This window comes from Oryctolagus cuniculus, chromosome 2, assembly GCF_964237555.1.
Source record: "Oryctolagus cuniculus chromosome 2, mOryCun1.1, whole genome shotgun sequence".
NCBI classification, from domain to species: Eukaryota; Metazoa; Chordata; class Mammalia; order Lagomorpha; family Leporidae; genus Oryctolagus; species Oryctolagus cuniculus.
Window position 1 is genome coordinate 99,153,314 of NC_091433.1, and position 26,452 is coordinate 99,179,765.

The following is a 26,452-nucleotide window of genomic DNA, read 5'->3' on the forward strand; positions in this document are numbered from 1 at the left end:
ATGAGGGCCGATTCCGGGAGCATGCGAAAGTTCTTTGCAGAAATCTGCGCCCATGCTGGTATAGCGGAGACCGTGCTGCCATTTAAGGAGCGTGTGGGCGTGGCTGTTGTATATTTGACACTTACGTAACATCTGGCAGCCAAGGTGACCGCTCAGACATTGGCCCCAGTGTATATTCCAGACCGCACTATGCTGCCCCAAACCAGAGAGACCACACTCGGTGGCATTATCTTTCTCATATGTAAATCTTTCTCCCAAGGGGACTTTTTAAAAAAGATTTATTTTGAAAGTTGAGTTACAGGGAGAAAGAAGAGAGAGAGAGAGAGAGAGAGAGATCTTGCATCTGCTGGTTCACTCCCCAGATGGCCACGATGGCCAGTGCTGGGCCAGACTAAAGCAAGGAGCCAGGAACTTCATCCGGGTCTCCCACATGGGTGGCAGGGGCCCAAGCACTTGGTCCACCTTCCACTGCCTTTCTTAGGGGAATTAGCAGAAAGCTGGATTGGAAGTGGAGCAGCCAGGACTCAAACCAGCACCCATATGGGATGCTGGCATCGCAGGGCAGCTTTACCTACTACACCACAATGCCAGCCCCCAAGGGTACTTTCCATACTGGATTTTAACCAGACTGTCCCTGAATGGCTTTCTCAAAGTAACAAATGATGCCAGCCACAAAGGAATAGAGAAACAGGTGGCAGTGAGGGCATGGCTGCGATAGGGAAGGGAGGGAGGTTGGGGGTGACGGATGACGAGGCGGCGCTCCCGCATTTGAACAGTTTGGCAAGTTCTGTAGAGTCCTGGAAAACAAAATAAGCATTAAACAACAAGTGCACACATAAAATAGCTTGCCTTTGTTTCAGCATTGTTGCCGAGCTGCCTCTGCTGTTATTCAGGTCCAGAACCATGTGGCCCGTGTCACTGATGATGGAAGCCACCCCCTTCCTGCTGTTAATTTCTTCTGTCCTACACACACTGGCAAGTTTAAATGCAGACAGATTCTGCCAGGGTGCAAGCTCTGAGCAGAGGAGTCCTGTTCCTGGCATCAAGAGGCCCAGCACAAGGACAAGCCCTGTTCTTACAGATGCGCAGGACCTGGCAGGCACCTCTGGAACACGTGAGGGTGACAGGACAGTTCCTGGTGTGGCCACCAGGGAGCGCTATAGAATGATAAAAATGAAATAGGGTAGCCTGATACACCCAAATCCGTTTGTTGAGAAAATATTATGGGACTTATTTTTGAACAGTTTATGAGAGGCTCACTACTTAAAACAAAAGGTGGCATACACAGTGTAGGCTCCTTGATACTTGTAACAGCTAAAATGGTACTAATCGAAACTGCTTTAGAGCTGAGAAAACTGAGCCGCGCAGTGTTGAACAGCAAGGCCATATAGGCTGGGTCCTTAGGGGTTAGAACTCATGGTGCTGTTGTCGTTAAGGATTTAGGAAGTTCCACGTGGCCTCGTTCATAGGGGCAGTATGCATGGTAGCCAAAGCATGGAAACAACCCTAGTATCCATCAAGAGAAGAATGAATAAGCAAAATAATGGCATTTACATATAGTGGAATGCTACGTATCCGTAAAGGAGTAATATTTTGGTACATGCTATTATATAGAGGGCTTTTTAAAACATTATGCTTAGCAAAATAAGCTAGACACACAAGGCTACATAGAATACACATATAAGGTACCTAGAACAAGCAAATTTGTAGAGAAGAAAATAGAAAAGGGGTTACCAGGGGCTAAAGAGGGGAGAAGGGGAGAGTTAATTGGTAATGGTTATAGCATTTGGGGTATATATACTGGTGGTGGTTATGCTACATTATGAATGCATTTAATATCACCACTTGCAAATTATTTTTAAAAATACTACAGTTTGAACAATGAAGTCAGCATAGTTCAGAGCTTTCAGTGCCTGGCAGAGGAAGTATGCATGGCCAATGAGCACAAGACAGCAATCCTGGCTTCTTCCTGGTGTGGGCTGTGGCTGTAGAGTCCTGGCTCTAGCCTGCTTCTCTGAGCTCTCGAGCACTGGCTGTCAGATGCTGTCACCCTGACAGCGTGTCCTTTTCCTACCGGTACATGCACTCCAGTAAGGCCTGGAGGGCTGGAGTTAAGGGCGGACCACTGCTCTTTCCTTTCTACTTTGTACCTGTCGGCGCCACTTGGCTCCTGTTTCCAGAATCTCTCCACCTGTCCCCATCAGCGTAAGAGGGGACAAGTTCTGCCAGCAGGTGGCAAAAGCACACAGCAGTGAAAGTCTGGCTTGTATTTTATATGCAAAAGTAAATCTTTATTTAAATTGAACAAACTAATACATTTTATAGACACTAAGATACCTTCATTATCACTATTTTTGTTCTTACCTCACAAGTACACATTTTGCCTTTGTTGGAACTTGAATTTTCCTGAATATTCTACCAACTAGAAGTTACATAAAACACATAGTCTACTCAATTTATCGGGTATCAATGATAAAATACCTCCCTTTATTCTAATTTTCTCCTTTTTTCCTTCATCATTCATGAGTGCACTGAGGAAGTAAAAGAGTGGCATTGAAGAAAAAACTAAAATTTGCTGAAACTCAGGTTCTATATTTTGTATTAGGACTCCTAGATTTGATGCGATCCCATTTGTCTATTTTTGCTTTGATTGCCTGTGCTCCTGGGGCCTTTTCCAAGAAGCCTTTGCCTGTTCCAATGTCTTGAGTTTCCCCAATGTTCTCCTCCAGTCATCTGATGGTATCATGGTATCATTTAGATCCTTGATCCGTTTTGAGTTGATTTTTGTCTAAGGTGTAAGGCGTGGTGGGGGTCTTGCTTCATACTTTTGCACCTGTAGATCCAATTTTCCCAGCACCATTTGTTGAAGATTGATTTTAACTCCAGGGATTGATTTTAGCTCTTTTGTCAAAGATTAATTGATTGTAGATGCATGGATTAATTTCTGGGGTTTCTAATCTGCTCCGTTGCTCTACACGTATATTTTTATGCTAGTACCAGCTGTCTTGATTATAACTGCCCTGCACTTTGTCTTGAAATCTGGTATTTTGGTGTCCCCAGCTTGATTTTTGTTATTGAAGATTGCTTTGGTGGGGATGGCGCTGCATTGTAACATGTAAAGCCACTGCCTGCGGCACTGGCATCCCATATGAGCACTTGTTTGAGTCCTGTCTGCTCCACTTATGTTCTAGCTCCCTGTAATGCACCTAGGGAAATCAGTGAGGGATGGCCCAAGTCCTTGGACCCCTTTACCCATGTTGGCGACCTGGAAGAAGCTCTTGGCTCCTGGCTTCAGATGAGCCCAGCTCCAGCCATTATGGCCATTTGGGTAGTAAACCAGCAGATGGATGATTCATTCTCTCTCTCTCTCTCTCTCTCTCTCTCTCTCTCTTCAACTCTGCCTTTTAAATACATAAATAAATCCTTTTTTAAAAAAGATTGCTTTAGTTATTTGTGGTCTCTTATGTTTCTATATGAATTGGGTATCACTTGTTTCTGTATCTGAGAATGTCATTAGCATTTTGATTGAAACTGCCTTGAATCAAACTAAGAAGCTTCTGCACTGCAGAGGAATAACTCAGCAAAATGAAGAGGCAACTAACAGAATGGGAGAAAATAAAATATTTGTAAACTATGAAACTGGAAAAGGATTCAACAACAACAAAACAATCCAGTTAAGAAATGGGCAAAAGACAGAATAGGCAATTTTCAAAGGATGCAACACAAATGGTCAATAGACACATGAAAAAATGCTCAGGATCACAAGCCATCAGGGAAGTGAAAATAAAAACCACCATGGGATTTCACATCAGTGCAGTTGAATGGCTCTCATCCAGAAATCAACAAACAACACAATCCGGTGAGGATATGGGGAAGGTACCCTAATCTACTGTTGGTAGGAATGTAAACGGGTAAAGCCATTATGGAAGACAGTATGGAGATACCTCAGAGATCTGAGTATAGACCTACCATATGGCCCAGCCATCCCACTCCTGGGAATTTACCCAAATGAAATGAAATCAGCATATGAAAGAGTTATTTGTAACTCCATGTTTATTGAAGCTCAATTCAAAATGGCTAAGATATGGAATCAACCCAGACGTCTGTCAACTGGTGGCTAAATAAAGAAAATGTGATGGGTTGGTGCTGTGGTGTAGTGGGTTAAGTCACCATCTGCAGTCCCAGCATCCCATATAGGCGCTGTTTCAAGTCCCAGATGCTCCACTTCTGATCCAACTCCCTGTTAGTGCACCTGGGAAAGCAGCAAAAGATGGCCCAAGTGCTTGGGCCCCTGCACCAGTGTTTGACACCTGGAAGAGGCTCCTGGCTCCTGGCTTCAGCCTGGCTCTGGCCCAACCCCAGCCATCTGGGGAGTGAACCAGTGGATGGAAGATGTCTTTCTCTCCCTCGCTTTCTCCTTTTCACTCTGTGAAACTCTGACTTGCAAATAAATAAATAAATCTTTTTTAAAAATAAAGAAAATTTGATATATATATCCTATGAAATACGACTCAGACATAAAAAAATGAAATCCTCTCTTTTGCAACAAAATAGATGCAACTGGAAACCATGATGCTTAGTGAAATAAGCTGATCTCAGAAAGATAAATATCAGTGTTTTCTCTGATATGTGGCAGTTAATATAGAATACAAAAAATGTGTAGGAATGAAATGGTCATTTGGGGACATGATCACTATTTTTTTGCCTTTGTTTATTCTCCTGTGGAACTGTGGTATTCCTACTCTTAATATTATGATTAGTGGCGAATTAAGCCTGTGAATATACAGTGGATTAAAATTATGTCTTTGTGAATGAAATCCTCTTTTCCAACAAAATGAATGTAACTGGAAATGATTATACTTAGTGATATAAGCCAGTCCCAAAAAGACAAATACCATATGTTTTCCCTGACCTGTGATAACTAATGAAGTACAAAAAAAGTAATACGTATGATTGAAATTGACATTTTGGAGATTCGATGATTGTTTATAGCCCTTGTCTCCACTGTTGAGGAACGGTGTTCTTTTCTTCTTTCTATGTGTTGAAATTTCTAATCAGTGTGGGGTTAATCTTATGAGGATAAATAAACTGAAAGTAGGTCACTGTAAAAACTAAAAGAAGGAACAAGAAAGGTGGCAGTAGGGCAGGAGCATGGGCAGGAGGGAGGGTAGGGTGGGAAGTATCACTATGCTCTCAAATCTTTTATATAAAAATGCTCACATTAAACATGATGCCTGCAAAAACTGATGAAGAGAGGGGAGAGAGGGAGAGAAATTGGGAGTCAGGGAGCAGGGTAGTAAGCGAAGTGTGCTTGCCTTCTGGGAACGGTACCTAAGGAACGCATAAAAGCTGTTCTCTTTATAGTAATACAATTTTTTTTTAAAAAAAACTCCTTAGTTGGTGTAACTGTGATAATTAATGTAGAAAATACACTGTTTTGATTTTTAAAGATTTATTTATTTATTTGAGATGTAGAGTTACAGAGAGAGAGGGAGAGAGAAGGAGAGAGAGGGAGAGAAAGAGGGGAGAGAGAGAGAGAGAGAGAGAGAGACTGGTTCACTCCCCAGATGGCTGCAATAGCTGGAGCTGAGCTGATCCAAATCCAGGAGCCAGGAGCCTCTTCCAGGTCTCCACATGAGTGCAGGGACCCAAGCACTTCTACTGCTTTCCCAGGCCATAGCAGAGAGCTGGAAAGGAAGAGGAGCAACTGGAAAACGAAACTGTGCGCATATGGGATGCTGACGCTGTAGGCAGAGGCTTGGCTACTATGCCACAGCATCAGTCCTACTTTGTTTCATATTTTAAATGACTATTAAGTCCTGCTAAGTAGTTTTCAGTTTATCAGAGAGGTATTCAAGGGTTGCCCTTCCATTTGCTACATTCTTTCTCCTAAAGCAATCTTTGCAGGTTGAATACACAGTATGAAAATCCACACAATGATGCCATACTAAATAAACAGGAGAAAGAAGACTTGATATGGTATAACTGGTTAAAGTTTAGGCAAACTGGCATTCTTGTATCCCCGCCAAAAAAAAAAAAACGCTGCTCGTTAGCTGTTAGTTTGCTAAGCCCACCTTCCCAGGATGCACCTGTCATATTGGCACTAGAGTGCATGTGAAGATCCCCTTCGATTTGTGTATCTGATTGCGGTAACACCCTCTTGCTTATAAATGAGCAGAAAGGGAAGACAGCACCCTTTCTGCCACAGCCCTCACTTAAAGTGTGATCTCTTTTCTCTCTACACCACATCTGGTCTCAGACGGCCCTCTGCCACACTCCTACTGCCAACCTGACCTCTCCCACTGAAGTATCATTTCCAGTTTTTCTCTTTCTCATTAACAGGCAACTCTCTGGCTTACTCACCTTGGGTTTTTCTCAGTGTAGAACAACCCATGCTCGAGTATGAATATATACTTATTCCCTCACTATTAAATAACCTCCGTTTCTATTTGCACACAATACAGGTCTCCTCTTAGTATTTCTATCTCTGTGGAAAGCAAGAACCTGGATTAAGATTTATATATTCATTGCCCACATCAGGTTAAATTTGCAAAAACAGAATTCATTGCAAGCAGAACAATAAGACACTGATGCCCACAGTGCTGTCAGAGTGCTGGAAACCAGGTCTTTGATGCGAGTTTCCTGGCCTGTATACCTCTGGACTTTGTCCTGGACAGCAGAGGTCCATCTGAGCTCATGTCTGGAATGTGGAGGGACTGTGCTGCATTGGGACGCTGCTAGGCAGAGAAAAGTGGACAGAATCCACTAGGAAGAAAGTCCATTAGCTGCCTGTGAAGTCATGCGTTTGGCGTCCTTAGGCACACACCTGACAGTGTCCAAAGCAACAAAAATTCAGTATGATCCAGGAAGAAGGTCCACAGTGTGGCCAGGCCAGAAAACAGCAAACAGCTCGTAGCACTTTCTGGTTGTTCGGGACTTTTCTCTGGGCTACTGTTTCCCATAGCAACAGCTGTGGAATTTATTTTGAGTTAATGACTAAACAGAATGGGAGAGACTTCCAAATAGGTGGTGTAAAATTGTTTTTAATTTTCTAAATAAAGCACAGCTTGTTAACCAGAGGGTGGCCCCCTCTCCTTCCTGTAGCTCACACGGCTTGCAGAGGAAATTTTCTGACGGCTTGGGCTTCCTCACTGGGGAGAATTCATTGATTGTAACTACAGAGTGAGGTGTGGATCAATGCCTGGCTCTGGGTCCCATGGACAGCGTGGTTCGTGGCAGAGGCACAGTTACAAAAAGTCACACATCAAGAATGCAGTGTCTCCCTCAGGATAGCTGATGGTAAACCTGTCCTTGTGAGTAATGGTGTCCATGGTGAAGAGAATCAAAAGTCAACTGGAGCCATCAGACACGGCGTCCCTGTCCCCACCTCTGCTGTGATGTTAAGGGTGGGTGGAGTCGACTCCTGCGGTCCTCCACGGGTGTCAGTTTGACTCTCCTCAATCCCGCTGGCCCTCCTGCCACTGCTGAGATCTGTTGTGTTAGCCTGAAATGCAGCGTCTACACTGAGGGGAGGATCCAGTGTCTCACTCACAGACTGTACAGGAATGCAGTGTCTACACTGAGGGGAGGATCCAGTGTCAGCTCTCACAGGCTGTACAGGAATGCAGCGTCTACACTAGGGGAGGATCCAGTGTCTCACTCACAGACTGTACAGGAATGCAGTGTCTACACTGAGGGGAGGATCCAGTGTCTGCTCTTACAGGCTGTACAGGAATGCAGCGACTACACTAGGGGAGGATCCAGTGTCTCACTCACAGACTGTATAGGAATGCAGTGTCTACACTGAGGGGAGGATCCAGTGTCTGCTCTCACAGGCTGCACAGGAATGCAACATCTACACTAGAGGAGGATCCAGTGTCTGCATTCACAGGCTACACAGAAATGAGCACCCCCTTTTGCTATGGTGATCCGTTCACCACCTTGGAACTCTGCCAGCAAGAATACCCTCACCACAAGCCGAACCAATGGGGCCACCCTATCTTTGTCTATGTGGCCCTCCAAAACCTGGAGCCAAAATAAATCTTCTTTCTCCATAAATAGCTTGAATTAATTTTTATTGTGGCAATAATGGAAAGGTAAGTAAATGTGCACCTTGCTCCTTCAGTCCTCCCCGGCTGAAGAAGCCCCCACCCCGTCCTGTCTCCCTCCTCTGGTCTCTGAGAGAATCCTTCTCATCAGGCGAGAACTACAAGCCATTCCTTCAGTGGAGAAGATATGAGGAAGAGGCCGACACAGAAAGGGAGGGATACCTTCATGAATAAGTTCCCGTAAGAAAATATCTGCACAATGCCTTCTAGTAAGGAAAAATCTCCTATACTGCTACAAATAAGGATAAAGTGCTACCAATTATTGTTTTAAAAGATTTATTTATTTATTTGAAAGTCAGTGTTACACAGAGAGCAGAGGCAGAGAGAGAGAGAGAGAGAGAGAGAGAGAGAGGTCTTCCATCCTCTGGTTCACTCCCCAATTGACCTCAACGGGCAGAGTTGTGCCGATCTGAAGCCAAGAGCCAGGAGCTTCTTCCAGGTCTCCCATGTGGGTGCAGGGGCCCAAGGACTTGGGCCATCTTCCACTGCTTTCCCAGGCCACAGCAGAGAGCTGGATCGGAAGTGGAGTAGCCAGGTCTCGAACCGGCACCCATATGGGATGCCAGCACTGCAGGCCAGGGAGTTAACCTGCTGTGCCACAGCACTGGCCCCAAAGCTATTAAACTGTAGGTGAAAGTAAGAGTATCCATTGGTGAATATTTTATCCTAGTGAAATGTATTTGTTCCTAAACATAGATAACAAATGAGGTGAGGAGACGGAAGTAAAATCTAGAACAACAAGAAAAATGAGCCCAGGGAAACAAATATCCCAAATTCCAGAACATGAGAGGAAGGAAGCTTGCTGGGGCGGACTTGGATGGGGTCGATTCCCTACCCAGGAACAGCTGTGCAATGGTGTCCAGAGGTAAAAAAAAAATGGTAAACTCAGAGCCACCTGGGAATAGAGGGACGGTTTAGAAGACGTTCATCTGATGGAAAAGATAGAAGCTCCTATGAAAAACACCCCGTGGGTAGGGCTTTCTAGCACCTTGGTGTCTATAGGAGCTGCTTTGCTGGTGAAGCCAGTCTTTGTCAGCACCCTGCCTGAACTCCTCATTCCTGCCCACTTCCCTCGTGGGAAGCCGAGACCTTCAAGACTCAAAGGAGCTGCTCCTCTTTCGATCCAGCTCCCTGCTGATGGCCCGTGAAAGCAATGGAAGATGGCCCAAGTGCTTGGGCCTCTGCACTTGCACAAGAGAGCGAGAAGCTCCTGGCTCCTGGCTCCAGATCGGTGCAGCTCTGGCCATTGCGGGAGTGAACACACAGGACCTGTGTTTGCACTGAAGGTGCTAATGCTGGAGTAATCAAATCAAAGAGTACAATTTATTTATTTTCTTAAAGATTTATTTATTGAAGGGCAGAGTTACAGGGAGGCAGAGGCAGAGAGAGAGAGAGAGGTCTTCCATCCTCTGGTTCACTCCCCAAATGGCTGCAATGGCCGAAGCCATCAGCCATGCTGATCTGAAGCCAGGAGCCCAGAGCTTCTTCTGGGTCTCCCACGCAGGTACAGGGGTCCAAGGGCTTGGGCCATCTTCTACTGCTTTCCCAGGCCACAGCAGAGAGCTGGATCGGAAGTGGAGCAGCCAGGACTCGAACCACCACCCACATGGGCTGCCAGCGCAACAAGTGGTGGCTTTACCTGCTACGCCACAGGGTCCACCCTGTGATTGCTCTTGTGTGTACCAGTACATCTAAGTAAGCAACAAAATGGGCACAAAGTTAAAGTTATTTTGTTGATAAAAAGGTTGGACGTAGACCCCAGCCCTCTTAGTCCCGGGAACCCATAATCATTTCTAATAATCAACGGAGAGCAGCGTGAAACTGATTTAAGAGAAAAGCACAAGGAAAAATAAATTTAAAATTTAACATCCAAATCAATTTTCAAGAGAAAGATGAAAATCTATACATATTAAACATTCATTTTATTTATTTGAAGGGCAGGGTGACACAGAGGGAAAGATACAGAGAGAAGGTCTCCCATCTTTGGTTCACTCCTCAAATGGCCACCATGTCTGGAATGTGGCCAAAGTAAGGAGCTTACAGCTCAGTCAGGGTCTCCCACGTGTGTTTCACAGGCCTACTTGGGCCATCTTCAGCCGCTTTCCCAGGTGCATTAGCAAGGAGCGGGATTGGAAGCAGAGCAGCTGGGCCTCAAACCAGTGCCCCACTACAGGATGGTGGTGTTGCAGGCAGCAACTTAAAACCTACTGCATCACAGCACCAGGAACATAAAATTACAAAGCAAACCAACAACCAATGACAAACCCTGACTAAAAATGATTCCTACAGGGTGTGAAAGATGGCTAATAAAAAGGCTGTTGATAGGGGCCAGTGCTGTGGACTGGCGGCAAAGCCATTGCCTGCTGCACCAGCATCCTATTTGGGTGCTGATTCAAGTCCTGGCTGCTCTACTTCCGATCCAGCTCCCTGCTATGGCCTGGGAAAGCAGTAGAAGATGGCCCAAGTCCTTGGGCCCCTGCACCCATGTGGGAGACTTGGAAGAAGCTCCTGGCTCCTGGCTTCAGATTGTCCCAGCTCCAGCCATTGCAGCCATTTGGGGAGTGAGCCAGTGGATGGAAGATCTCTCTCTCTCTCTCTCTCTCTCTCTGTCTCTGTCTCTGTCTCTCTGTAACTCTACCTCTCAAATAAATAAATAAAATCTTTACAAAAATTAAAATAATTTAGAAACCATAAAATATAATGATTTACACCTCAACTGTTTGATATTCTACCAAGTGGGGGACTTGAGTTAAAAGAAGATAAGAAAGAGCAAGTGCCTTAAGCTGCCAAGCAGGGCCAGAGGATCTGTGCTATGGGATTGGAACTGTGACAGAAATGCCTGCTTGCCTTCAAAATGACGAAAAGCCTACACCCGAAGTCTACACACATGCACAGCTTTCTTCATCTGAGGCTCTGCCTACTGTGGACTCTTAACCCAAAAACGCCAGGCAGTTTGGTGTCTCTGTGGTGGGAGCTTAGCGTGCACCCTGGGCCTGGATGCGACAGATGCATCCTGGGAACGTGGGCATATCAAGTTAATAGTTAAAGATATAGTATTTGTTTTTCAGTAATACAACCTTAACTAGTTATACCATATCAATTGGACCCATGAGAAACCCCGTCCTATCTCTAAGTGGACGGGGATAGCCAATATTTTGCTTCTTGTGTTTGACTATTTCTCTGTTACTTACATTTTAAATAATATTCCTTTGAAATAATAAACCCAGGCTTATGATTGCTTTTTAGGTAACTAGACATTGCAGTAAGATATTGGAATGCAGGACTAATGCTACTTGAACATTTTTTTTAAGATTTATTTTATTGAGGCATGGCAGGTAAAGTGGCCACCTGCAGTGTTGGCATCCCTTATGGGTGCTGGTTCGAGTCCCAGCTGCTCCACTTCTGATCTAGCTCTCTGCTATGGCCTGGAAAAGCAGTTCAAGATAGCCAAAGTCCTTGGGCCTCTGCATCCCCAAGGTTCAGAGGAAGAAGCTCCTGGCTCCTGGCTTTGGATCTGCTCAGTTCCAGCCATTGCGGCCATAAAAGATTCATTTTATTTATTTGAAAGGCAGAGTTACAAGAAGAGGTAGAGAGAGAAAAAGAGGTCTTCCACCTGCTGCTTCACTCCCCAGATGGCCACAATGGCCAGAGCTGAGCAGATCCGAAGCCAGGAGCCAGGAACTTCTGGGTGTCCCATAGGGGTACAGGGGTCTAAGAACTTGGGCCGTCCTCTGCTGCTTTCCCAGGCCACAAGCAGGGAGCTGGATTGGAAGTGGAGCATCCAGGACTTGAACCGGCACCCATATGGGCTGCCGGCACTGCAGGTGTGGCTTTAACCTACTTTGCCACAGTATCAGCCCCTCTGCTTAGACTTTCAAGTGCTAAAAGAAGAAAAGATGTAAATAGAGACTATATATCCTCTGTTAGAACTGAGAATCAAACATTTCTCTTTTTTAATTCATTGTATTTATTTATCTTTATTTTTTAAAAAGATTTATTTATTTATTTGAAAGTCAGAGTTACACAGAGAGAGGAGAGGGAGAGAGAGAGAAAGGTCTTCCATCTTCTACTTCTTTCCCAGACCATTGCAGAGAGCTGGGTTGAAAGTGGAGCAGCTGGGTCTTGAACCAGTGCCTATATGGGATGCCGGTGCTTCAGGCCACTGCGCCACAGCGCCGGCCCATTTATTTATTTTTTTAAAAAACATTTATTCATTTATCTGAGAGGCAGAGTTACAGAGTGGCAGAGGCAGAGAGAGAGAAAAGGGAGAGAGAATCTTCCATCCACTGGTTCACTCCCTAAACGGCTGCAATGGCCAGAGCTTGGCCAATCCAAAGCCAGGAGCCAGGAGCTTCTTCCGGGTCTCCCACGTGGGTGCAGGGGCCCAAGGACTTGGACCATCTTCTACTGCTTTCCCAGGCCATAGCAGAGAGCTAGATGGGAAGGGGAGCAGCTGGGACTTGAACTAGTGCCCATATGGGATGCTGGCACAGCAGGCTTAACCTACTAAGCCACAGCGCCAGCTCCCACAGCATTTCTTCAAGAAAAACAAAATTTTAAAAACCCCGCACAACTTCCTTAATTATTAATGTCCTTAAAATGACACTTTGTTTCCCCCAAAGACAAATTATACTTTAATTCCAATCCTCCTAGAACCTCCGGGTTTCTTTCTCGGAAGTGCGCACTTGGAACAACTGCTTCTGGGTTCTTCCGGTTCTTCTGGGTTCTGTCCCACACTCCCCCGTACCACTGGCCTCTGTTTGCGTCCTCCTCCTCCCACTGGTCCCCTGGAAAGACGCCTATGTCACACCTATAGCGGGAGCCTGGTCGACAGTTTCATTTCCCTCATTAGCATTACACAGAGAATGGACAGACACGGACGTGTCCCACACATGGCACCTTCAAAATAAGGAGTGTGGCAAAACTAAACGAGGGCCTGTCCCCATCGACGAGTTGTGACTCCAAGGCCCATCCCACTTACAAGTGGCGACAGAGAGCACGCATGTCACTCGGACTCCTGTGAATCAGGTCCTTTTCAGGGATGAGGAGTCTCGTTTCCTGCCAAGGGTCATCTGGGTGTTTATAACATCACTCAGGGGCCATGCAAAATTAGCCTGCTATAGATCTCCTGAGCTTCTAGTCTGGTCTGCAGTTGTCTTGGCAGGTCCAGGGCAAACGATTTCACGGGCCTTACACAGCCCAGGGCTGGGCACTCTCCACTCCCGGCCACAGTGAGAGTGATATGGATGCGGCCCCGAACCCTGGGTGAGGAGCACTGACAGGCAGGAACCAGACAGCCCAGTTCTAAAGGAACTCGATGGCTCTTTGTAGAGCTGAGCATTCTGGACCCCAGCTCATCTCCTGTGCAGTTGGTGGAGAACTGTGGAAGACTGGGTGATCATGTTGCAGTTGATTCCCCCTCTTGATGACTACTCGGATGCCTTGCAGGAAAGCCCCTCGGGAATGGAGACGGTTTGAGTCTTCAAAGGCCAGCGCTGTGGCATAGAAGGTTAAGCCTCTGCCTGTGACGTTGGCACCCCATACAGACACCAGTTCTAGGCCCGGCTGTTCCACTTCCCATCCAGCTCCCTGCTAATGCGCCTGGGAAAGCAGCAGCGCGTGGCCCAAGTGCGTGGGCCCCTGCCACCCACGTGGAAGACCTGGAAGAAGCTACTGGATCCTAGCTTTGGGCTGGCCCAGCCCTGGCCATTATAGCCACTTAGGGAGTAAATCAGCAGACGGAAGATTTTTCTCTCCATCTCTCTCTCTCTCTCTCTCTGTATCATTCTCTCCTTCTCTCTATGTCTCTGCCTTTCAAATAAATACAGAAATAGGTTTTTTTGAAAAAAGCATGCTTTGCCATTCTCACCAACATGTTACTAGTTCAGTTGTGGGGCCTTTCACTCACAGCAGAGGGGCTAATCTGAGTAACTGGCAGAAATGGAAGCCATCAGACGGCCTACACCTGTGGGGATCAGCCCACAGGCAGACATTTCCCGCACCCTCAGCTGGCTCTCCCAGCTCTTCTAATGCATCTCGGAAGTGAAGAGCAGCTGGCATGAAAGGGACTTGCTGGAGGATGTGTTCTTCCGCCACTTTAATTTTCTTTTTTCTTTTTTTTTTTTTTGACATACACACAGCTTAAACTTCTGTAAGAAGCATAAGGATTTTTGTGACGTATTCATCACCTTCTACCTTGCTATTAATAAACATCATGACAAATTTGACTATCTGCTACTAAAATAAAGATTAAAATAAACAGAAACCCACCAGAAAAACCCATGGTAACTAAGGCCAACGAAGACATAATTGCCACACTTATGGGAAGTAAAGGGTTAAGGGAGCGATAAGTCACTGGTTTACCATCACCATGGAAACCAAGAGTGACAGGTGAGGGGTACTTGGGATGGGTCCCAGCGGTTGGAACTGCTTCGACCATGTGAGACTCCCTGAAGAGCAGGAAACAAAGATAAAAGAAATTGGAAAATAGATAACGCAATAAAGGAGCTGTTTGACTTGCCTGGAAAAAAACTGAACACCAGAGGCTGAAGTTGTCCCAATATTAGCCCTCCCCTTCCTGACAGGGACACCTGGCCATGATGGCGCACCTCCCCTCGGGACAAAGGAATCACACAGAGCAAAGAACCGGCCCTGAAAGACCTCCACCTGAGATGGAAGACAAGCTACTTGTTCTCCACAGAATCCTTGACATCCCAGCTTCCCCACACATACCAACCAGGGGGAGTCCACTGGACCCCCAGCCATCCTGCTCCCCGTCATCACTCGCCCTTATAAGCCACCAGCAAGCACCAATTGGTTCACTAGCTCTGTAGTTTTGCCTTTTCCAGAATGACGTAGAGATGGAATCAGACAGTATGTAGCCTCTGCCAGTCTGGCGTCTTTGATTTAGTAATTCATATTTAAAGTCATTCTGTGTCTTTGATTAAATTGTCCGTTCCTGTCTAGCAGTGAATGGTGTTCCTTTGTGTGGTTGTACCATGTTTTGATTAATCATTCATCTCTTTTTTAAAGAATTATTTATTTGAAAGGCAGAGTTACAGAGAGAGAAAGGCAAGACAGAGAGAGATCTGCTGGTTCACTCCCCAAGTAGTCACAACAGCCAGGGCTGGTCCTGCCTGAAGCCAGGAGCCAGGAGCTTCCTCCGGGTCTCCCATGTGGGTGCAGGGGCCCAAGGACTTGGGCCACCTTCTACTGCTTTCCCAGGCAAAAGCAGAGAGCTGGATCAGAACTGGAACAGCTAGGAAGTGAACCAGCACCCATAAAGGATGCTGGCACTGCAGGTACCCGCTTAACCCAATACCCTACAATGTTGTGCCTAGAGCTGCTGAAGATAATTGAATGCAGATTTTGTTTGCACATAAACTAACTTCTTTCTCCTTCTTTCTTTCTTTCTTTCTCTCTTTCTCTCTTTCTCTTTCTTTCTTTTCTTCTTTCTCTTTCCCTCTCTCCCTCTCTCTCTTCCTTCCTTCCTTCCTTCCTTCCTTCCTTGACAGGCAGAGTTAGACAGTGAGAGAGAGACAGAGAGAAAGGTCTTCCTTCCATTGGTTCACCCACAAAATGGCCGCTATGGCCAGTGCGCTGCGGCCGGTGCACCATGCTGATCCGAAGCCAGGAGCCAGGTGCTTCTCCTGGTCTCCCATGCGGGTGCAGGGCCCAAGGACTTGGGCCACCCTCCACTGCCCTCCCAGGCCACAGCAGAGAGCTGGACTGGAAGAGGAGCAACCGGGACAGAATCTGGTGCCCCGACCGGGACTAGAACCCAGGGTGCTGGCGCCACAGGCGGAGGATTAACCTGGTGAGCTGCTGTGCCGGCCTGCACATAAATTTTCAGAGTAATTATTTAAGTACTTAGGAGCACAGTCATTGGATTCTACAATAGAACTATGTTTAGCTTTCAGACAAAAGCACCCTTGGTACTACCAGTGGCTTGTACCATCATGTCTTGCACAGCAGTGAATACGTTCCTGTTGTTGTTAATCCCCCACAGTACTTGTTACTGTCATTTTTAGATTTGCATTATTCTAATAGGTGTGAAATATTATCTTTGTTAGAGTTCTCCAAAAAAATAAAAAAGGAAAAAAGAAAACTACTGGAGTGCTGGAGGGCAGTTCAAACAAAAGTTTGTGGAAAATGAAATAAAAAGAAAAGTTTGGGGCTAGCATCGTTGGCCGGCGCCGCGGCTCACTAGGCTAATCCTCTGCCTAGCGGCACCGGCACACTGGGTTCTAGTCCCAGTTGGGGCTCCGGATTCTGTCCTGGTTGCCCCTCTTCCAGGCCAGCTCTCTGCTGTGGCCAGGGAGTGCAGTGGAGGATGCCCAAATGCTTGGGCCCTGCACCCCATGGGAGACCAGGAGAAGCACCTGGCTCCTGGCTTCGGATCAGCGTGGTGCGCCGGCCGCGGCGGCCATTGGAGGGTGAACCAACGGCAAAGGAAGACCTTTCTCTCTGTCTCTCTCTCTCACTGTCCACTCTGCCTGTCAAAAAAAAAAAAAAAAAAAAAAGACTCGAAGGCCCAAGAACCAGGATGGCAGGAGAGGATGGACCCCTCACCTGAAGAAGATTGAGGGAAAAATTGTCCTTTCTCTCCCTATTTGTTCTACCTGATCTTCCGTGAATTAGTGATGCCCACCCATGTTGATGAAGACATGTCGTCTTAGTGTATTGACTGAAATGCTTTTCTCAAAGCACCCTCAATAGCACCTTCAGTAGCTGTCTGGCCTCCCCAAGCTATCTCACTTTTGTCTTCAATTTTCAATTGCCTAATGACAAATGCTGTTGAGTTTCATTCTGCTCTACTTTTTTTTTTTTTTAAAAATATTTATTTACTTAAAAGGCAGAGTGACTGAGAGTGAGAGACAGAGGAAGAGAGATCTTCCATCTGTTGGTTCTCTCCTCAGATGCCCACAACAGCTGGGGTTAGGCCAGGCCAAAGCCAAGAGCTAGGAACTTCATCTGGATCTCTCGTGCATGTGGAAGGAACTCCATCGTCTGCTGTCTCTCAGACACATGTGCAGCTGGATCGGAAGTGAAGAGTAGCCGGGACTCAAGCCGACAGTTTGAGCCACAAGCGGCAGCTTCACCTGCTATGCCATAGCACCTGGCCCCTTGTGTGTTGTCTGAGTTCTTTGGTGAGATGTCTGCTCATATGGCTATACATTTTTATTGGATTGTTTTCTGCTCACTGAGTCTTAGAGTTTTGTTGTGTATTTTGGATAAGGCCTTTTTCAGATACAAGTTTTCAAAAATATTTTCTTCCAGTCTATTACTTGTTTTCATTCTCTTAACAGGATCTTTGAGACATTTTGCATTGTTAAGGTTTATTTTATCATTTATTTGAAAGAGCTACAGAGAAGACACAGAAGTCTTCCATCCGCTGGTTCACTCCCCAGATGGTCTCAATGGCCAGAGCTGAGCCAGATTGAAGCCAGGAGCCAGGAGCTTCCTCCAGGTCTCCCATGTGGGTGTCAGGGGCCCAAACACTGGGCCATCTTCCTCTGCCTTTCCCAGGTCATTATCAGGGAGTTGGATAGAAAGTGGAGCAGCCAGGACATGAACTGGTGTCCATATGGAATGCTGGCATAGTAGGCAGCAGCTTTACCTGCTAGGCCACAATACTGGCCGGCATTTTACATTTTAATGAAGTGTACATTATCCATTGTACTTTTCATGGGTGGTAATTTAAAAAATTTTATTTATTTATTAGTTATTTGTTTGAAAGGAATAGAGACAGATCTTCCATCTCTAGTTCACTCCCCAGCTGGCTGCAACAGCCAAGTCTGGGCCAGACCAGTGCCAGAAGCCAGAAACCTTATCCTGGTCTCCCACATGGATGAAAGGCCCTACTCAAACCCGCACTCCCCTGGGGGGTGTGGGCATTCCAGTGTGGGGTGTCGGCATTGCGAGCAGTAGCTTAACCCACTGAACCACAGCACCAGCCCCTCAGGGACTGGCTTTGGGGTTGTATGTAAAATCTCATCCCCAAACACACGGTCAGAGGGATTTTCTTCTGGAATTTTTACAGCTTTGCACTTTTAAATCTGAGAACAATTTCGATACGTTTTTGTGTAAGCCGTGAAGTTTATTTTCTACATTCACCTTGTTACATGTGGCCACTCGCTGGTTTCATCACCATTAGTGAACAAAGATATCTTTTCTCTGTTCAACAGATTCCGTTCCTTTGACAAAATCAGCTGACCGTATTTACGTTGGTCTATTTCGGTACTTTCTATTCTGTTTCATTTTTCTATGTAGCCATTCCTTTACCAATATTGCATTTTCCTTGTAATGTAAGCCCTGGAATCCAGGTGTGTAAGTTCTTCAACTTCATTACTCGTTAGTATTATGAACAAGGAATATCTCTGCACTTCTTTAAATTTTGATTTATTTCATTCAACTTGGTTTCTGTGCTTTCTAGAATGCCTATCTGTTCGTATTTTGTTGGGTTTAGACTCAAGTGCTTCAGTTTGGAGGGCACTATTCTAATCAAGGCTTGGGGTAGCAGGCTTCACTCAGGTTCGCATTTGCATCACAGGGTCTGTGCACTGAATTTCCCTGACTCAGAGGAGCGGTTGTAAGCGGGGGGGGGGGGGGGGGGGGGGGGGGGGGGGCACCCACTCCGAAGCAGCGCGCTGGGGGCATCCAGCACCGTGCCCTGGAGGCCAGCAGGCAAACTGCAACAGAACCGACCTTCCCCGGCTTGCTCGCTCCTCCACGGTGGAGACAGCGCTCCCTCTCCCACTGGATGTTTTGAGGGGGTCCTGTCTACACAGGGGAAAAATCTTCCTTCACCCTTTTGGATGGCTAAAGAGGAAGCTTTGTTACAGCTCTCGGAGATGTTTTCTTACATAGCGAGTACAGCTCATTTGCTGGGCTGTTCTCACACGCTGTATTTACTTTTCCAGCAAACAGCTTTGGAACTTTTTTTTAAGGTATCCGCTCAGTGAGGCCATGACCGCTCCTAGTCAGAGCCTCCTGTCACGTGTTTCGCAGGTTCTGATTTGCTTGTGGTGAGAACTCTCAATATGGAGCAGAGACAGACAGCAGGGGCGTCCATCCTGGCAGATTGGGGAGGCCGCGTCCTGCACCCGAGAGCCACCACGCCCCGTCTGCTCTGAGGGCCCAGTGCCTCAGTTTCCCTACAGTGCTGGTCATCAAATTCTGCAACATTATCTCAGGTCTAAATATGTTATTTATTTATTCCAAAATCGGAACCTAATAAAATGTACTTCCTTGGCTTGGATGGAAGTAAGCATGCTACCAGTGGTGTTATCTCCTTTGTTCAGGAAGCCACGGTTCAGGGTGGGTACTTGGTGCGGCAGTTCAGACAGTGCTTGGGATGCCACAGCCCCAGTGACGTGGCTGTTTTGCTTCCAGTTCCCAGGTAATGTGCACCCTCGGAGGCAGCAGGTGGTGGCTCAGGGACTTGGGTCTCCTACTGTGACCTGGAAATCAGGTGACTTACAAGTTCCTGGCTTTGATCTGGCCCAACCCCAGCTGATGCAGGCATTTGGGAAGAGAACCAGTGAATGGATGATCTCTCTCTCTGTCTCTATGTCTCTGTCTCTCTGCCTTTCAAACAAATATAAATAATTATTTTTAAAACAAATAATAAAGAATCTTTTGGGTTTTTTTCTTTTCCTTTCTTTTTTTTTTTTTTTTTTGAGAGGCAGAGTTAGACAGTGAGAGAGAGAGACAGAGAGAAAAGTCTTCCTTCCGTTGGTTCACCCCCCAAATGGCTGCTATGGCTGGTACGCTGCGCTGATCCGAAGCCAGGAGCCAGGCGCTTCCTCCTGGTCTCCCATGTGGGTGCAGGGCCCAAGCACTTGGGCCATCTTCCACTGCCTTCCCGGGCCACAGCAGAGAGCTGGACTGGAAGAGGAGCAACTGGGACAGAATCCGGCGCCCCAACTGGGACTAGAACCCGGGGTGGCGGCGCCACAGGCGGAGGATTAACCAAGTGAGCCAGGGCGCCGGCCTGGGTTTTTTTTCTACACAAATAATGCACAGATACATTTTTAATTAGCTACATGGGTAGGTATGTTGATATTATAAATGTAAATATGAGTTGAGCTAAACTTGGACACATTCTAGTGTTTGGACTTCCAATAATAATGCTTCTAGGAGGTAAAATTTTTAAACATAGAATGTAGCAAATCTAAAAATGCGTCATTTTTGTTTTTCTGGATTCATCTGCAAAGAATCACCTAGGAAACTATAAGCTTCTGTTCCAGAAAATACAATAAAATAGAACCATGAGTTCTGTTCCTATTCCACCAGTCTCTGAACATTTTCTAAAGAAGCAAATATTTGTATTGCTGCTAAAAGATACATATTGAAAAACAATACAGGCCGGCGCCGCGGCTCACTAGGCTAATCCTCCGCCTTGCGGCGCCGGCACACTGGGTTCTAGTCCCGGTCGGGGCGCCGGATTCTGTCCCGGTTGCCCCTCTTCCAGGCCAGCTCTCTGCTGTGGCCTGGGAGTGCAGTGGAGGATGGCCCGAGTACTTGGGCCCTGTACCCCATGGGAGACCAGGAGAAGCACCTGGCTCCTGCCTTCGGATCAGCGCAGTGCGCCGGCCGCAGTGTGCCAGCCGCGGCGGCCATTGGAGGGTGAACCAATGGCAAAGGAAGACCTTTCTGTCTCTCTCTCTCACTGTCCACTCTGCCTGTCAAAAAAAAAAAAAAAAAAAAAAAAAAAAAGAAAAAGAAAAACTAAATATTTCACCAAAAAGCTGTTATAATGGTAAAGCAACTCAGTAAGGACACAAGACCAAAAAATCAACTTAACATTTTTGTAAGCCATCCTGCTGGGCTGGCCTTGTGATCAGCAGGCTGAACCGCTGCCTGCAATGCCAGCATTCCACATGGGCACTGCTTCAAGTCTCAGATGCCCCACTTCTGAGAAAGCACCAGAACATGGCCCAAGTGCTTGGTCGCCTGTGCCCGTGTGGGAGACCTGGATGAAGCTCCTGACTCCTGCTCCAGCCTGGCCCTTCCCCTGCCATTATGGTTATTTGGGGAACGAATCAGAAGATGGACGATCTCTCTGTAATCTGCCTTTCAAATAAATAAATAAATCTTAAAAAAAGTAATGATCCTGCTGAAAGGAAAATCAATAAAGAAATCTCCTTCATAGTAGGTACAAGAGGGGCTGGCGCTGTGGCGCAGTGGGTTAATGCCTTGGCCTGAAGCGCCGGCATCCCATATGGGCGCTGGTTCAAGACCTGGTTGCTCCATTTCCTATCCAGCTCTCTGCTATGGCCTGGATGATGGCCCAAGTCCTTGGGCCCCTGCATCCATGTGGGAGGCCCAGAAGAATCTCCTGGCTCCTGGCTTCGGATCGGCACAGCTCCGGCCATTGCGGCCATCTAGGGAGTGAACCATCGGATGGAAGACCTCTCTCTCTCTCTCTCTCTGTCTTTACTTCTCCTCTGTTTAACTCTTTCAAATAAATAAATAAATCTTTGTTTTTAAAGTAGATATAGGATATTAAACATTTAAGAGCAAATTTAACCAAAGAAGTAGATCTCTACAGTGAAAATTATAAAACATCAATGAAAGAAATAATGACACCAAAAAAAGAAAAAAAATCCCTTGTTCATGTACTGGAAGAGTATATCATTATAATGTCAATATACCCTAAAACAATTTTCAGATTCAGTGTAATCCCTGTAAAACTATTAACACCACTCTTTATAGAATTAGAAAAAAAGTCTTAAAATTCATATAGAATCGCAAAAGATCCAGAATAGCTAAAGTGAGCCTCAGCAAAAGAAAAAGCAACGAAACTGGAGGAATCACAATGTCTGCTTTTTTTTTTATCTTTTATTTAATGAATATAAATTTCCAAAGTACGACTCATGTGTTACAATCACAATGTCTGCTTTTGAAGAGTGCTAAGAGCTCCAGTAATTAAAATAGCATGGTACTGGCATGAAAACCAACACCTAGACCCACACAATGCCATTTGGTTGTTTAAAAATGAAATCCTGTTACGTGCAGAAATGTGGAGATATTGGAGGACATCATGTTTAGTGAAATGAGCCAGATGCAGAAAAACAAATACTACATATTCTCCCTCATATGTGAGAGGTAAAATAAATTCAATATGAACACAGAATGGTTACTAGAGGTTGGTGAGGGGGAGGGTAGAAGAAGACTGAATAGCAGGCACCAATCAGAGTCAGGTCAAAGGCATAAATCCCTGGTGTTAGCACAATGGGAAGACTATAATTCACAGCAGCCTAGTATATATTATAGGAAAAAATAGATAATCTCCATGTATCCGATCATAAAGTATTGTCAAAGGAAGGAAAAACTGTCTACCCTGTTTTGATCAGTACATCTTGTATAAATGTATTAAAGTATTCCAGTATAGTCCATAAATATGTAAACTATTGTTAACAATAATAAATTTTAAAGGGAGTTTGGCAATACAGAAATGGGCCAAACATAACATCAAAAATTCAAAATGTGGAGAGTACATTTTTCAAAATGTAAAATGCATGATTGGGATTTTTTTTAAAAGATTTATCCATTCAACTGAAATGCAGAGTAACAGAGAGAGAAACAGATCCTCTATCTGCTGGTTCACTCCCCAGATGACCCACAACAGCTTGGGACTGGGTCAGGCTGAAGCCAGGAGCCAGGAACTCCCATATGGTTCTCCCACGTGAGTGGCAAGGACTCAGTACCTGAACCATCAACCTCTGCTGCTCAGGCACATTGCATGGGAAGCAGAATATCTGGGACTCGAACTGGCACTGTGACATGGGACGCAGGGGCTCAATCCACTGTGCCACAAAGCCTACCCCAGGTTTCTTGACTTTTTATTTTTGTCCTTATCTCTTTCTCTATCTTTATAATCAATGTTAAGTTTTTATCATTTCAAGAGAGTTATTATAGTCAAAAGAAGTTTTTGTGAAACTCATAGTAACCAAAGAGTGAAATCTCTAAAAAAATACTAAAAATAATAAGCAAAGAACCAAAGGACATAGCTAGAGGAAATAAGTAAGACCATTTAGGGGTCAGCGCTGTAGCGTAGTGGGTAAAGCCGCTGCCTGCAGTGCCGGCATCCCATGTGGTCACCAGTTCGGTTCAAGTACCAGCTGCTCCACTTCTGATCCAGCTCTCTGCTATGGCCTGGGGAGACAGTGAAAGATGGCCCAAGTCCTTGGATCCCTGCACCTGTGTGGGAGACCTGGAAGAAGCTCCTGGCTCCTGGCTTCAGATCGGCGCTGCTCTGGCCATTGCAACCTCTCTCTCTCTCTCTCTCTCTCTGCCTCTGCTTCTTTGTAATTCTGCCTTTCAAATGAATAAATAAATACATTGAAAAAAAGTAACCACATGAAGATTATTAACAGAGTCAGAAAGAAATACAGAAAATACAAAAATACCAATAAGCATGAAATGGCAGTGGGAAGATCTTCCTATAAACAAGTGCCTTAGCTCTCAGTTGACTGCAGGTGGGCATCCCAGGTCTGGCCAGGCACCGCACACTGAGCAGCCAACACCGTGCAGCTGGACGATGTTATCCAAGATACACTAGGAAACAGGCGATTTTGTTCCTTCAGAATAAGAACCAAGACACAGGCTTTTTGCCAAAATGAATACAGCATGACGGGACCATGCAACTGTTACCGGAGAAACTGCAGGGTTCTTGTCTTCGCGCAAGAAAGAATTCAGAGTAGTGGGAGGTAAAATAGCAAGGTTTATTAGGGAAGGGACATCCGTAAGGATGGATGGGCACCTCTCCAGACAGAGCCTGAGAGGGTGCCCAGTCGCTTGAATTGGGGGGGGGGCGAAGTTACATGGTTGAGTAGAGAGATTACACCTGGCCAGACCAGGCGGGCAACTCAGCATAGAGGCAGAGGGCTAAGCGTGCTGCCCAGTTGAGGCCGGGGGTTTTTAAGGAGATGGGTCTTTGTCTTCACACATCTCCTCCTGAAACAAAGGATTTTATGGCTGTAAATATTAAGAAGCTCCTATCTGAGCTTTCTCTTGAAGGTACCAGACAGGAGGAAGCCTAGCTGGCGCCATCCTGGGTTCAGAGGAAGGGTGAGCAGGACCCCCTGGAGAATGGGGATCCAGAGCAGGGTGTTTGAAGTGCAGATACTGGGCTGCACCTGGGAGACTGTGGAAGATTTGTCAGCAGAAGGGGCTGGGACCCCCACCTGGCAGGTTATCAGGTAGAAGGGGGCAGGGCAGGATGCAAACACTGGGCTGCCCCTGAAGCATTATCAGGATGACTTTGAGATGTAGATATATATGCTGGATGTAGAAGTCTTCTCCGGAGGCCTTTGTCACACACACAGAAGCTCATACCTAACTTCCTACCTAACACAACCAGTCACCTTGCTCCCTAGCAAATAGCCAGTATGCTATTCTCAAAGAGAGAAAGGACAGTGCTACTTGCATATGAAGGAGCGAGAAGGAACAGCTTTTCCAAGGTGAATGTGGGGCTCAGTAAGAACTACAAGAAAGCATTGGGGCAAATAAGGCAAGAATCTCGTTTAGTGGTCCCTTTCATCTGACGTAAGTGTAAGCAGAGATTCACCAAGATAACCCAGTGCCTAAGTCAAGTTAGAAAACTTACACTAAGACGACAAAGGGAACTTGCTTCTTTGAGTAGGAAGGTGGGTGTAGGGAGAAAAGAGGAGAGAAAAAGGCATCAGTCGCTGCCTGGTTGGACAATGCCATTGAAAAGGAATACTGGAAAGACTGCAACAAGATACGTATGGCAGCATCTCCAACCTCCCCATTCATGCCTTCCACAAGGCCCTGGAGCAACAGGAGGCGGAGAGGGAAAAGATGACGAAGATGCGGGGAAAAGAGAATTTGTGGAAGATAAGGGGATGGATGAGAGTGATATGAGTCATTTTGAGGATATGGGGCAACTGGATGCCAGCAGTGATGAAGACTGGGATGATAGATCCTCCAGTGAAGAGGAAGACAAGGCCCTGCATGCAAAACACAAAGGCAAAACTCCCCTGAAAGGACCTGTGTGTAGAAAATGAGCCTCCTAGAGATAGAGCAGAGCAGGAGGCAGAGCCCACAGCCAAGGTCAAAACCACCTGCTGCCCCTCAGGCTGGGCATGCCAAGCTTCCATCTCCAACACACTTCCAGGTTTTCTTCTTTCATACCGGATGTAACACAGTATTTGTGTTTTCAGTTTCTGTCACCACAGGGGCACGACCTCTGGAGTGAGATGAGGGATGCCTTAATTTGCAAGCAGAGTGTTTTTAGGGCATGTGTTGAGTACCAGCGAGGCCCACAAAGCTGGAAAGATCAGTTTCTGAAGCCGGATGCGGTTGTGAGTGGAAATAGTCCTCAACGTCAAATGCTGGATTCCTTGGTGTCTTTTTCTCTTACCATGGCAGGACTTCCATTTTTTTGTCTTATTCCTTTTCCCTAGTCCTCTAGGGGTAAAAAGGAAACAAAAAAGGAAAAAAGAACCTGTGATTTACAATGCTTAGTATAAAAGACTCCACTGGTACCTTGTGAGGGAGGAAGAAATTCCTTCCGTCTTGGGAAATATGGCAAGTTCCCGGTAGGGAGCAAGTTCAGAGCCTCCTCACTTCTCTGGGGCAGTTCACCACCTTGCTGTCTGCACAGCTGTGGAGAATTGTGGCCTGGCGGGCTCTGAAACATGAAACCAAACAGGCTCTGACTTGTTCTCCCACCCCAACCCTTTTCCCTGGAGTTCTTCATTGCTGACATCACACTCAAGAGGGAACGTGTAGCTGCCACCGGGCAACAGGTGCTACTTTCAAACCGTTAGGATGCTCGGAACTGTCCTGCTTCCTCATAAGGAGGCTGTTTCACGCCAGCCGGAGCAAATCAAGCTGGATGCAAGTCTGAGACTTCAACAGCTCGGACGAGATATTTTCAATAAAATATGTATCAGGTTCTAAATTCTCCAATTAAAAGACATGGCGTGACTAAACTGATTAAAAATTGGGACCCAATTCTCTGTTGGTTACCAAAACTCTCACTTCACCTCTAATGACACACAGAATGAGTGTGAAAGGATGGGACGAGATACTCCATGCAAACAGAACCCAAGAGAAAGCAGAGTAGCAATACTTCTTTCAGATAGAAATAGGTTTCAAATCAAAAGCAGTACAAAGAGACCAGGAAGATCATAATACAGTGGTAAAGTATTCAGTCCAGCTAGAAGAAATAACACTTGGAAATACATATAAACCCAATATTGGAGCACCCAAATACAGGGCAAAGCCAAACACTAATAAACCTGCAGGGGGAGCTAGGTTCCAACACAGTGATAACACAGGACTTAACACTTCACTGGCAGAAATGGACA

General features: G+C 46.0%; 1 pseudogene; it reads left to right on the forward strand.

Annotated features, from left to right (window-relative positions):
* Positions 1-25,144, forward strand: LOC100357298 (protein MAK16 homolog; annotated as a pseudogene).
* The last annotated feature ends 1,308 nt before the right edge of the window (positions 25,145-26,452 follow it).